The sequence below is a fragment of the Bufo gargarizans genome, chromosome 5, assembly GCF_014858855.1.
Source record: "Bufo gargarizans isolate SCDJY-AF-19 chromosome 5, ASM1485885v1, whole genome shotgun sequence".
NCBI classification, from domain to species: domain Eukaryota; kingdom Metazoa; phylum Chordata; class Amphibia; order Anura; family Bufonidae; genus Bufo; species Bufo gargarizans.
In genome coordinates this window covers 109537931-109551217 of record NC_058084.1, presented here as the reverse complement: position 1 = coordinate 109551217, position 13287 = coordinate 109537931, and the positions used below count along the sequence as shown (strand labels likewise).

Here is a 13287-nt window from a genome sequence, read left to right as displayed (position 1 = left end):
TTGAGAATTTTACCAGATTTAATTCACAGTGACCAGGTGGGATTCACAAAAGGAAGGGAAGCCCCAGATGGTACTCGTAGGATTTTAGGTCTTTTACAAAAAGCTGGAGGTTTAACAGCACCTTCTCTGCTTCTCACCCTAGATGCAGAGAAGGCGTTCGACCGGATTCATTGGGGATTTGCATCAGCTGTATAAGAGAAATTTGGCTTTCAAGGTCCTATTAAAAACGCGATCCTTGCTCTTTACTCTTCCCCGTCCGCTAGAGTGCTAGTGAATGGATCCCTTTCCTCCCCTTTTTCCATTACTAACGGTACCCGTCGGGGCTGCCCTCTCTCCCCTTTCCTTTTTTTATTGGTAATGGAGCCCTTCGCGGAAATGATACGGATGACAAACAAGATTCGGGGTATTCGAGCGGGCAATCGACAACATAAGATTGGCTTATTCGCTGATGATGTTATACTGACCATATCTGACCCCTTGTCTTCGCTTCGGGCTGCATTGCAGATTATAAAGGAATTCGGAGAGGCCTCATATTATAAAATTAATAAATCTAAATCCCAGATATTAGCTATCAAAATCCCCCCATCATTGAGGACAGTCCTGGAAGTCGAATTCCCTTTTCAATGGGCAGCTGATTCTATCACTTACTTGGGAGTTCAAATATGCTTCCCGCTTTCTCAATTAGTTAAAGCTAATTATAATACGCTTTATAACTCTCTTCAATCCGACCTGTATAATTACTCCAAATTAGGCCTATCCTGGTTAGGGAGGGTAGTTATCTATAAAATGATGGTGCTCCCAAAGATTCTGTATTTATTTCGCACTCTCCCTATTCCTGTCTCGGTCTTTGCAATATTTAAATCCCAAATGCTTTCCTTTATTTGGAACAAAGGCCCTCACAGAATAGCAGCCTCTATTCTTTACAGTCATAGGATGCATGGAGGTGTAGGGGTTCCAAATCTACAAGGATATTACAATGCGTTTGTTTTCAAGCAATTGAAGTTTTGGTGCAGTCAGGAACAAACCCCAAACTGGCAAAAGATAGAGGTAGATCTTAACAAAGGGAGATCTCTTTACTCTCTTCTCTTAGTGCACGCTATAGATGACAACTTTCCTCTACCTACAACATTGACTCTGAAGGCGTCAATTCAGACATGGAAATTACTGCTACATGGGGTGGGTCCGACATCTCCAATGAGAAACATAAAGTTACCTATAGAAATCTTACAATACTATTTGTCGGATTTCTCGGTAAATAACTGGCAAAAAGCTGGTATACAGGTGCTAAATGATTTTTATGACAACGATATTCTTAAACCATTTGCTAGCCTTCAAGCCTCGTACAAAATACCAGATACATTTTATTATCAGTACACTAGGATCGCTCATTGTTTAACTAAAGGGCTAAAAAGAATTGCCAAGCTTCCAGTAGTCCTTCTTAATGCTATACTCTGTACTCAAAGTGATACGCGTTTACCTACCAGCTCAATATATAAAACAGTTAAAGGAGATGACCTTCTTTCAAAAAGAGCTCATTTTCTAAATTGGGAAAAGGATCTGAAGGTCTCATATCCTACGAGGAAATGGCAGACAGCTATTAGAATTACTCTACAGACTACAAAATGTTCTAATTTGGTGGAGGGTTACCTTAAACTGCTTTCTAGATGGTATTTTACCCCAGCCAAACTTTCCAGATTCTTTCCCAATGTTGAAAATATATGTTGGCGTTGTCAAAGGACACCTGGTAATCTGTTTCATATTTTCTGGGAATGCGTAGGAATCTTTCCCTTTTGGGGTGCGGTTGAAGGTCTGGTGAGAGAAGTGACAGGCTTCAATATAACACTCTCTCCAGCGCTAGCGCTCCTCTCATTAGACCTTGACTTGTTGCCACAGAAATTTAGACTCTTAACCTGTCATATCCTGCTAACAGCTAAACTCCTGATTGCTAAACATTGGAAATCGGTGAAGATTCCCTCCCGTATGGACCTCATTGAAAAAGTGTCCACACATGTTATATTGGAACATCTGTCGGCCCAGAGGACTAACAGGTTGAGACACTTCCATTCATCCTGGTCATTTTGGCTTACCAAATTCCCTATGCCTAACTAACCGCTACCCCAATAGGGCCCACCGATTCACGAACCTCCTTCCATTGGTATCCCCTTTTATTTTTCTTATTCTCCCCTGTTTTTGTTAAGTTTTGTTGTCTTGTTCTTGACTTTTTCTTAAATGTCGCGGTTCTACGTTGGCAGCACCCGGGCGGGTGCCGTAGAACATCCTTAATATACAAAATTGGTCAATGTCTTTTATATGTGGCCGCGACCACTATATATTGTCATTTTGTGTATTGTCTTGACTATGCGCTGAGTGGCTGCGTCCACAGAATATGATTTTCGTATGTTACGCATATTTGACAATAAAAATTTTTGAGGAAAAAAAAAATTGCAACTTTTTTATGCCACTTTACAGGAGTGCATTGGTTAATAAATTGACTAATGAGTTGCACCCCATAAGGCAAGATCACTGCCCCCATTATTATGTAAAGGACATAGGGGGGGATTCAGAACAAAAAAATACTGATCAGCCATCACCTTAAAACCTCCTGACTAATATTGTGTAGTTTCTCCTCATATTGACAAAGGAGCTGTGACCAGTCAATACATGGACACCACCATGGATATCTGGCACCAAGACATTAGCTGCAGATCCTTTATGTGAAGTGTGACCTCCATGGATTGGACTGGTTTGCCTTCTTCCATTAGTACAACCAGATGCCATCTCTTCCCCACTTAAGTGACACACATGCACCTGACCATCTGCATGATGTAAAAGAAAACCTGAGACATTAGAGCAAGCCACCGTCTTCCATTGCTCCATGGTCTAGCTCTGATGCTGACATACTCATTGTAGATGCTTTTGGTGATAGACAGGGGTCAGTTGTGACTTTTTCAACAATTTGAGCTACAGCTTTTTTGTGAAATCAGACCAGACAGGCTAGACTTGCTTCACTAAGCCTTGGACACCCATTACCCAGTTGACAGATCACTGGTTGTCTGTTCTGGGACCAATTTTTAATAGCTGTTAACCACTATATATTGTGAACACCCAACGAAACACTCAAATTCGAAGTTACTTCCACCCTGTAATTTAGCCTTCACAATTTGGTCCATGTTTAAGTCACTCAGATCCTTACACTTGCTACTTAACCTTCAAGAACTGACTGTTGTTACTCACTTCACCTGTCACAGTGCATATATGCATATACAGTATGTACATGTATAATGTGTGGTTCTCAGCAATACGATGGATAATGCTACAATTTGTATTCAGCAAAACCCTCTATGTGCTTCTGTATAACATCAGAGGCATATGGAGGTACGGTATATACCCCTTTGCAACTTAGATGGGAGCCCTGTCATGGCTCCATATGTAGATGATTCAGCCACATGCTTCAGGAATTAGTAATTAATACCCAGTACCATTCAATTAGATTAAACCATATGGTGCTACATAGTGAAGGACCATTAAACATAAAAAACACAAATACAGGGTAAGTATCAACCTCACTAAAGGGTGTTGTGCCATTACAGGCACAATTCTGTTCACACACTCAGGGTAATCCGTAGCTTCACCTGCCGGTCATCCAGAGTATTCCTGATAGTCGCACCACAGCAGAAACAGAAAAAAAAAGCAGGCTTCCACCAGTGCAGGATACCAACGTAAAATAATTAAGGCTACTTTCTATTTTTCAGTATTGAGATCCGTCATAGGGTCTCAATACTCGAAAAAAATGCTTCAGTTTTGTCTCCATTAATTGTCAATGGGGACAAAACGTAACTGAACAGAACGGAGTGCTCCAAAATGCATTTCATTCTGTTTGGTTGCGTTCCCATACTGGAGAGCAAACTGCAGCATGCTGATGTTTCCTTTTCGTCCTGGGATGTGGACATCCGTCATGACACACAATGCTATTCAATGGGGACGGATCCAATTTCTCTGACACAATAGAAAATAGATCCGTCCCCCATTGACTTTCAATGTTGTTCATGACGGATCCGTCTTGGCAATGTTAAAGATAATACAAACGGACCCGTTCATAACGGATGCAGATGGATGTATTATCAGTAATGGAAGCATTTTTGCTGAACCCTGCCAGATCCAGCAAAACCACTGGTGTGAATATAGCCTTATTAAAACAATAAAATATGTAAAATAATGTATAAAGTGTTTCGGTGGCGTTCTGCCTCCTTCCTCAGATACAAACGTATGTATCTCTGAAATGCGTTATACGTGGTTTTAAATATTTGATTGTTTTAATAAATGATTTTCTACATTGTTATGCTGTGTTGGTGGAAGCCTGCTTTTTCTCTTCCTGATGCGATTCAATTAGATGGAAGCACCATCTAAGAAAGAAAAGAAAAAGCAAAGTAATGCTTTGGCGAAATGATACTGTCTGTGATTACCTGCGCTGTAAACTTCACATTTGAATTTACATTTAAAAGCTGCAATAACTAATCGGAGATTGGTGCTGGATCTCTTGCCGGTGTTTCCTGACACTTTTATTTGCGCGCATGCTGCGTCGTATTTCTTTCTATATCCTGTTTGTTCAGGAGCACAGCATATGTTTCATATTTCCAATGATTTCTATTTCTGAATATTGTTTGGAGTACAGATTAGTTTACTTCAGCAAATGTTGATCTAAATTTTATTCTATAGTTTCTTGGAAAATTACTGACAATTTCTATAACATATGGTATCATTTTATGCCCTCCTACATCCTGCTGTGAAATATACCGTTTACTTGTCTACAAGTAATTTGTGCTTTAATGCGACATAGTTATTTCCTTAATGTCGTAACGTCAGAAACCTGCAGAAAGGATGATAAAGCTGGGGTACAAAAAGTCTGTTGCCAGTTATTTTATCTATTCTCACTGCCTTCAGGCTACTCTCACACTTGGGTTGTTGTTTTCAAGCATGAAAGTCCATGAAAATTTTTAGGGTAAAATAGTCTTAAAACAAGACTGTATGAATATAATATTTATTAGAATTCTGGTATACTGCCAAAACTCTTGCCATCTGCCGGGACAATATTATGGTTCCAGCTTTGGTCCTGCTCCATATCATGATATTGCCACTTTTATGTGCAACCCCCCCAAAAATATTTATGAGCGTGATATGCTTCTCATTAGCTTATTAAAGGAGAATTTAAATTAGGACAACCCTTATTACTATGTCTAATTACGGCAGGGTGCACCACCTGGCACTCCCACTATCTGCCCTCTGGCAGTCTAAAGACAACCATGTATTACATAGTCATTTCAGTGGCCTTCATATAAATTCCGCATTTCCTAACATGTCTGGTTGGCTGCAGATTCCCCTGGCATAATTAGCTGGTTGGCAGTTGTGTCAGAGCCAGGTCTGTAGTGATCAGTTGATCGCTGCACCATATCCTATATGAGAAGAGCTGTCCACGCTGAGGCTTGTAGTTTAAACAGCGCAATTTCTCTTTAAGTTGTATATTTAATGAAGGAAATGATTTAACTTATCTGCTTAAAAAAACTACGTTGGTAAAATTGAGTTTCCCATTAAAGCCACGCAGTAAAGCTCTGTTTAAAGAGGGCTTAGAATAAAATGTCGACTTCTTTCCCATCAGAGTAGAACAACAGAGTGATTAATAAGGTTAGTGGACATATTTAATGGATTATTACAATATTAATGAAAAGCAAAAAAAGGCTTAAAGGGTGTAGAAAAAGCCATGCACAATAATTAATATTTAATTCCTATGAGCATTCATGTAGTAAATGTAAGATGAAATGTAATTAATTCATTCAATCCCATTTTAAAATGTATTACATACAGTAGCTGCCTGTTTTATATCCATGCCACCTTTCCTAAAGGCTTTCCTTCAAAATGTTGATTTTGTGGCAGATTGTCATTTCTCCTCTGTATGGTAGACATGTGAGATTGTTTATACTGGCACTGGATGATTGCCAAATGCGTGATGCCAAACAGAGTAGCATATGAACCATAGAGACGGAGAGTTGCCAGGGTCTAGTGGGCTTTTGGAGCCCATAGTGATGTGGGTAACTAGGGTCTATGTGGGTGAGGATAGACAAAGGTATGCGAGTGTGTCTCCCTAGAGCCCAGGTACACTGCGGAGTTCGCACTGCTTCCAACGCTGAAGAACAAAACTGAAATTGCGCCATGTGTAATATCGCCAGCAAAAAAAAAGAATAGTTAAAATTATCAGTCTGTGCTATCTGCACTCACTTGGCTGAGGTGTCCCTGTGATCAAAGCTCTCAAAAGCATGGAACTGCTATAAAAACGTGCATAGAGCTCAAAAATCATACAACACGTTTTTGTGCAAGAATCTAGATCCCTGAAGAAGTGCTTGGGCTGAGCCCAAAATGCATTATATAATTTTTATAACTTTGTATGTTTTTATAAAACGTTTTATTATTCTTATTGCAACAATAAAAGTAAAGAAGGAAAGCAGTATCTTTCATAGACTATCCTCTATTCAGGGACAGCGCCAATTAAAAGCCCATCCTCTTTGGTGTGACTGACCACTGCTTCTAAGGGCTCGTTCACACAAACGTTTTATGCGTTCCGTATACGGGCCGTTTATTGCGTTCCGTATACGGTCCATATACGGAACCATTCATTTCAATGGGTCTGCAAAAAAAAAAACGGAATGTACTCCGTGAGCATTCCGTTTCCGTATGTCCGCCATTCCGTTCCGCTAGATTTTGAGTCTTCTCCTATTCTTGTCCGCAAATCCTGGTCCGTGGCTCCATTCAAGTCAATGGGTCCGATAAAAAAAAACTGAACACATACGGAAATGCATCCGTATGTCTTCCGTATCCGTTCCGTTTTTTGCGGAACCGTCTATTGAAAATGTTATGCCCAGCCCAATTTTTTCTATGTAATTACTGTATAGGCCATACAGAAAAACGGAATGGAAAACAGAACCGAAACGGAACAACGGATCCGGAAAAAAACGGCCCGCAAAACACTGAAAAAGCCATACGGTCGTGTGAACGAGCCCTAACCCTGTGATCCAGCAGCAGTGACTGAGCTTAGATACCCTTCTCATCTTCCAATTAACATTAGAGCATAATTAGCATGGCCATACCATTCTGAAGTTTTTTTTTATTTTTTTACTAAATTCCATTTGATTCAATCAAATAAAAAATAACATGGAAACACAAGATACATGTTGCAAAATAAATAAATAAAATAAGCACACCAAATATTTTAACCTGAGGTGGGAGATGTGCTTGGTTACCTTTGTAAACAGCGTAATCAGTGGTACAAAATGCAAAACCGGAGAACTGACATTTCACAAATGTAATTCAAGTACGAAAATACCACAAAACAGTATCACGCGGCAAAAAGTAGCTTTGGTAAAGTTTACTAAAGTTTAAGGCTTATTGGCTTGCTAGCTGCAAATATATCAAGCTATTCAGGTGTTTTGTGCTATGAAATATCACACATTTTCCTGTGAACAGTTTAGCGTTACATCCTTCCGCCATTTCCAGACTCTTAGAAAGGATTATGAAGTAAAATGTTGCAGCCCCACTGGGAAGAATAAAGTGTCACATCTTTAGATAGGGCAATGTTAACCTTCCAGATTTACACACTTCACTATTCCCTTTGATTGTGATAGTTGAGAAAAATAAAGTAAATGTTCTTTATTGACTTTCACTTCACATGTATATATTTCAAAAAGCCATATGTTACTTTCAGAAAATGAATGATTAACAATCCAAGTTTTTCACTGTATAAACGTATCTCCTGAGCCTTTGTCTACATAACGCTGCAACAATGGAGGATTTAAAGGGCATTTCAAGCTATACTTTATGCATCTGTGCGTGAATACAGCTGCAATGTAAAAGTGATGTCATCATTGTAGGAATAAGGTACACAATGATGTCATAGTACAGGCATAATGCTCAGAGTGATGTCAGAATATTGGCAAAATGCACACTGTGACGTCACAATACAGAGATATTCTACTCAGTGATGATACAGCTCATGTATTGTACAAACAGTGATGTTATAGTACAGGCATTAAAGGGAAATTCCCATCTAAGGCAATGGGGGCATATCGCTAGGATATGCCCCCTTTGTCCGATACGGTAGGTGCGGGTCCCACCGCTGGGAACCACACCTATATCAAGAACGGAGTAGGAAAAGTGGTGGCTGGAGGACTCCAGGTTTCATCTGGGTCTGGCCACCACCAAGCGCTGCTCCCATAGAAGTGAATGGGAGCAACCCGCCTATGTGTGGCCACCGCGCCCATTCATTTCTATCAGCCCAACGGAAATAGCCGAGCCAGTGCTCAGTTATTTTTGGCAACCTCATAGAAATAAATGGAGGGTGGCTTGGCATGCGCAGAGCACCCTCCTCTGTTTTCAGGGCTCTGTTCTCGGTGTAGGTGCAGGTGCTAGAAGTGGGACCCACACCTATTAGACAATGGGGGCATATCCTACGATATGCCCCCATCGTCTCAGATGGGAAAACGCCTTTAGGCATGCAACATTGCATAGCGCAGCAACAGCATAAAAAATGGCATCATGTACCGTTTCCTCATCACACAATCAAAAAAATGATGTCGCATGTAGGTATAATGCATACAAGACTCACAGTACAGGAATAATATAGCCATATCACAACACAGCATAGCTAACCACGGGGCCTCATTAAAGATTGCCATGTTACATACACTTCATTACCAACTGCACCCAATGTTCGCGTTAATATGGGTACCATAGCAGCTGCTGTGTCTGCTACTCTGGTAGTTACCCCATGCGTGTTAGCAATTTCTTCATGACTTTCAAGGGTTGCTCACCTTTGTGGAAATTTTCCACAGACCCCACAGTATGGCCAGACCCACAGTAGTAATCAAACTTACCTGATTCCCGCTGGGTCTCAGCGTCAACATCCGGTTTGACACTGGTTCACGTGACCACTGCAGTCAGTGACTGGCCACAGCAGTGATGTGTCACCTATGTGTCATATCACTGGATCATGTAAGACATCGGTGACATGTCACCGCTGCGGCTAGTCATTGGCGTCTGTGGTCACATGACCCAGCATCAAATGGATGTTGATGCAGAGACCCGAGACCTGTGGAGCTGGCAAGGCAACAATGGAGCTGGAACCTGGAGGGTGGGGGGCTGGAGTCTGTAGAAAAGGAGAAAAAACCCTTTAAATGGTCACTGTTCTTTTACACAACTTTGTATAAATCAATAGTAAAGGTGAATATAAGAAACTTTGTAATATGTTTTATCAGAGAACATGTCTTTTCTTCCAGTTATCAGCTGATCCCTTTTCCCTAAACAAAGTTTCTCTGTGGAACTTGTGATAGTTCCATCCTGTTAAAAGCAAGGCCCAGTTCCTGTTTACTAAAGCATCAGATTACAGTATATATGTAAGATCCTCACCTGCTTTGCACTCCAGGGGAACCAAGAGGGGTCCTCGTGGAGTTGCGGGACAGGTTATGCGTGTCTCTGATGCACCAGCGCCGACCCCTTTGCGAGCCAGTGCGGAGATGCGTTCGCGTGGACATCGGAGGGGAGGACCGTCGGAGTCCCGGGGACAGAGTGGCCAGGCGAGTGACAAGACGCCGCGGCCAGGGTTGTCTCCGGTGTCTCCTGCGACTTCCGTTTCCGCATCTGGGTCCACGCGCTCGCATACTCGCGCTGAGTCAATCATGCGTCCGTGCGTACGCACGAGGGCAGGTTCGCAAAGGGATACACGGTCGCGAGTACACGCTTCTTATGCACTTCGTCGACCAGTGGCGCATATTATACTGACTCACAAGAGCAAAGTGGATTAGGGAGCCAGCCATGGGTTAATCAACTTGTGATTGCCTTAGGCCTTGTCCTCAGGTGCAGGGCAATTTGTTCACCTATGGTAGTGGACACTTGGCACCCTGGGATTGGTCAGCAGGCATTTAAAAGGAGGTCTCTCAGGGTGATCAGTGCCCACTGTTATTTTCCCTCAACCAGGTATAGGTCACAACTCCTAGTGACTGAAGACTGCCAGGAACTTTGTCCTTACAGCGGACCCAAGATCTGGAGTGACTCGACTGCCAAGTGCACAGCATCATTCAGCACTGGTTGGGACTATTCCTGGAATCTCCTTGCCTGGTTTTTTGTTATTATTCCTTGTTACCAGCAAGTGTCCTGGACGTTTATGTTTCTGGTGAATAAACACCTTTTTGCTTTCATCACTGGTCTGTTTGTTGGTGCCTTGCATTACAATATACTTCCAATTTCAAACTGCAATCAGTATTGGTAGATATCTAGGGAGGGAGTAAAATCATATATGCCCTCTGGCATGCCCACATAACCTGAGAAGCACCAGACAGGTTGCTGACATTATTATCCGCAGTACCAGCTGAGAGGACATTAACATTACATTTTGCAACAGCCTATGGTTTAAGTACAGTCTTTTCCTCCATTTTCCTTATGGAAATTATTAGTGTATTATCCCATGTAAATTTAAAGGGGTTGTCCCACATAAAATATTCTACAGTTTTCAAACCAGCACCTCGATTGTAATTGCATGTAATTAAAAATGATGTATAGCAGGGATGGCTAACCTCTGGCTCTCCTGTTGCAAAACTACAACTCCCAGCATGCCCAGACTGCCTACAGCTATCAGCCTACAACAGGACATGGTGGAAATTGTACTTTTACAACAGCTGGAGAGCCACAGGTTGACCATTCCTGATGTATAGCCACAGAGTTATTTAATAAAATGTATCTGTATAGCTCCACCTGCTTATTGTTCTTTTTTCTTATTTCTTTGTCCCGCTCACTGAGAAGGCCGCACATGCTCAGTTTCATTCTGATTGCCTCCTGAGCTGTGATAGGGAGAGCATGGATACACCCCCTTAGCTGCAGCAGAAAAGACACTCCCCCTGGAGCTACCAGCTATACAGGTGTAACTCGAAAAATTTGAATATCGTGCAAAGTTCATTTATTTCAGTAATGCAACTTAAAAGGTTAAACTGCTACAGTCAGGTCCATAAATATTGGGACATCGACACAATTCTAACATTTTTGGCTCTATACACCACCACAATGGATTTGAAATAAATCTAACAAGATGTGCTTTAACTGCAGACTGTCAGCTTTAATTTGAGGGTATTTACATCCAAATCAGGTGAACGGTGTAGGAATTACAACAGTTTTCATATGTGCCTCTCACTTGTTAAGGGACCAAAAGTAATGGGACAATTCGCTTCTCAGCTGTTCCATGGCCAGGTGTGTGTTATTCCCTCATTATCCCAATTACAACGAGCAGATAAAAGGTTCAGAGTTAATTTCAGGTGTGCTATTTGCATTTGGAATCTGTTGCTGTCAACTCTAAAGATGAGATCCAAAGAGCTGTCACTATCAGTGAAGCAAGCCATCATTAGGCTGAAAAAACAAAACAAACCCATCAGAGAGATAGCAAAAACATTAGGCGTGGCCAAAACAACTGTTTGGAACATTCTTAAAAAGAAGGAACGCATCGGTGAGCTCAGCAACACCAAAAGACCCGGAAGACTACGGAAAACAACTGTGGTGGACGACCGAAGAATTCTTTCCCTTGTAAAGAAAACACCCTTCACAACAGTTGGCCAGATCAAGAACACTCTCCAGGAGGTAGGTGTATGTGTGTAAAAGTCAACAATCAAGAGAAGACTTCACCAGAGTGAATACAGGGGGTTCACCACAAGATGTAAACCATTGGTGAGCCTCAAAAACAGGAAGGCCAGATTAGAGTTTGCCAAACAACATCTAAAAAAGCCTTCACAGTTCTGGAACATCATCCTATGGACAGATGAGACCAAGATCAACTTGTACCAGAGTGATGGGAAGAGAAGAGTATGGAGAAGGAAAGGAACTGCTCATGATCCTAAGCATACCACCTCATCAGTGAAGTATGGTGGTGGCAGTGTCATGGCGTGGGCATGTATGGCTGCTAATGGAAGTGGTTCTTGTATTTATTGATGATGTGACTGCTGACAAAAGCAGCAGGATGAATTCTGAAGTTTTTTGGGCAATATTATCTGCTCATATTCAGCCAAATGCTTCAGAACTCATTGGACGGTGCTTCACAGTACAGATGGACAATGACCCAAAGCATACTGCAAAAGCAACCAAAGAGATTTTTTAAGGGAAAGAAGTGGAATGTTATGCAATGGCCAAGTCAATCACCTGATCCTAATCCGATTGAGCATGCATTTCACTTGCTGAAGACAAAATTGAAGGGAAATGCCCCAAGAACAAGCAGAAACTGAAGACAGTTGGAGTAGAGGCCTGGCAGAGCATCACCAGGGATGAAACCCAGCGTCTGGTGATGTCTATGCGTTCCAGACTTCAGGCTGTAATTGACTGCAAAGGATTTGCAACCAAGTATTAAAAAGTGAAAGTTTGATTTATGATTATTATTCTGTCCTATTACTTTTGGTCCCTTAACAAGTGGGAGGCACATATGGAAACTGTTGTAATTCCTACACCGTTCACCAGATTTGGTTGTAAATACCCTCAAATTAAAGCTGACAGTCTGCAGTTAAAGCGCATCTTGTTCGTTTCATTTCAAATCCATTGTGGTGGTGTGAAGAGCCCAAAATGTTAGAATTGTCCCAATATTTATGGACCTGACTGTATATGAGAGAGACTTGTTACATGCAAAGTGAGATATTTCAAGCCTTTATTGGTTATAATTTGGATGATTATGGCTTACAGTTTATGAAACCCCAAAGTCACAATTTTGAGGTACCCTTTGCTCAGGGGGTATGGATTAATTAGCTGACTAGAGTGTGACACTTTGAGCCTAGAATAGTAAACCTTTTCACAAAATTCAAATTTTAAGCTGCATTATTGCAATTCATTTTAATTTGCATTACTGAAATGAATGGACTTTTGCAAGATATTCTAATTTTTTGAGTTTCACCTGTATATAAATTGGCAGAGCAATGAATGGGGAGATCTTTGGATCCATGTGCCATACTGAGATACAGGGCTGGTCCTGGCTTTGTTAGAAAGAGAGTAATCATGGGATAACCCCTTTAAGTATGTGAGTGAACTCATGTCCAAGATGTCATTATTGAAAGACAGCAAGTAAGCTATCACACCAGCTTGGTCTAAATTTACTCTACCTAAATATTGGAAAGGATTAGTAAATCTGCCCCATAACTTTTTGTAATATGAGAGCCTATCAGCATTTCATGCATGCTGCCAATGGTTAAAGGGAATCTGTCAGCAGTTTTGAGCTTGTTAAAC

The 13287-nt window shown here is 41.3% G+C and overlaps 1 protein-coding gene across 1 annotated transcript in view; it reads left to right on the top strand.

Moving 5' to 3' along the window:
* Positions 1 to 13287, top strand: part of NKAIN3 (sodium/potassium transporting ATPase interacting 3) — a 589073-nt gene that overhangs the window by 532237 nt on the left and 43549 nt on the right. The gene's annotated exons all lie outside the window — the stretch shown is intronic.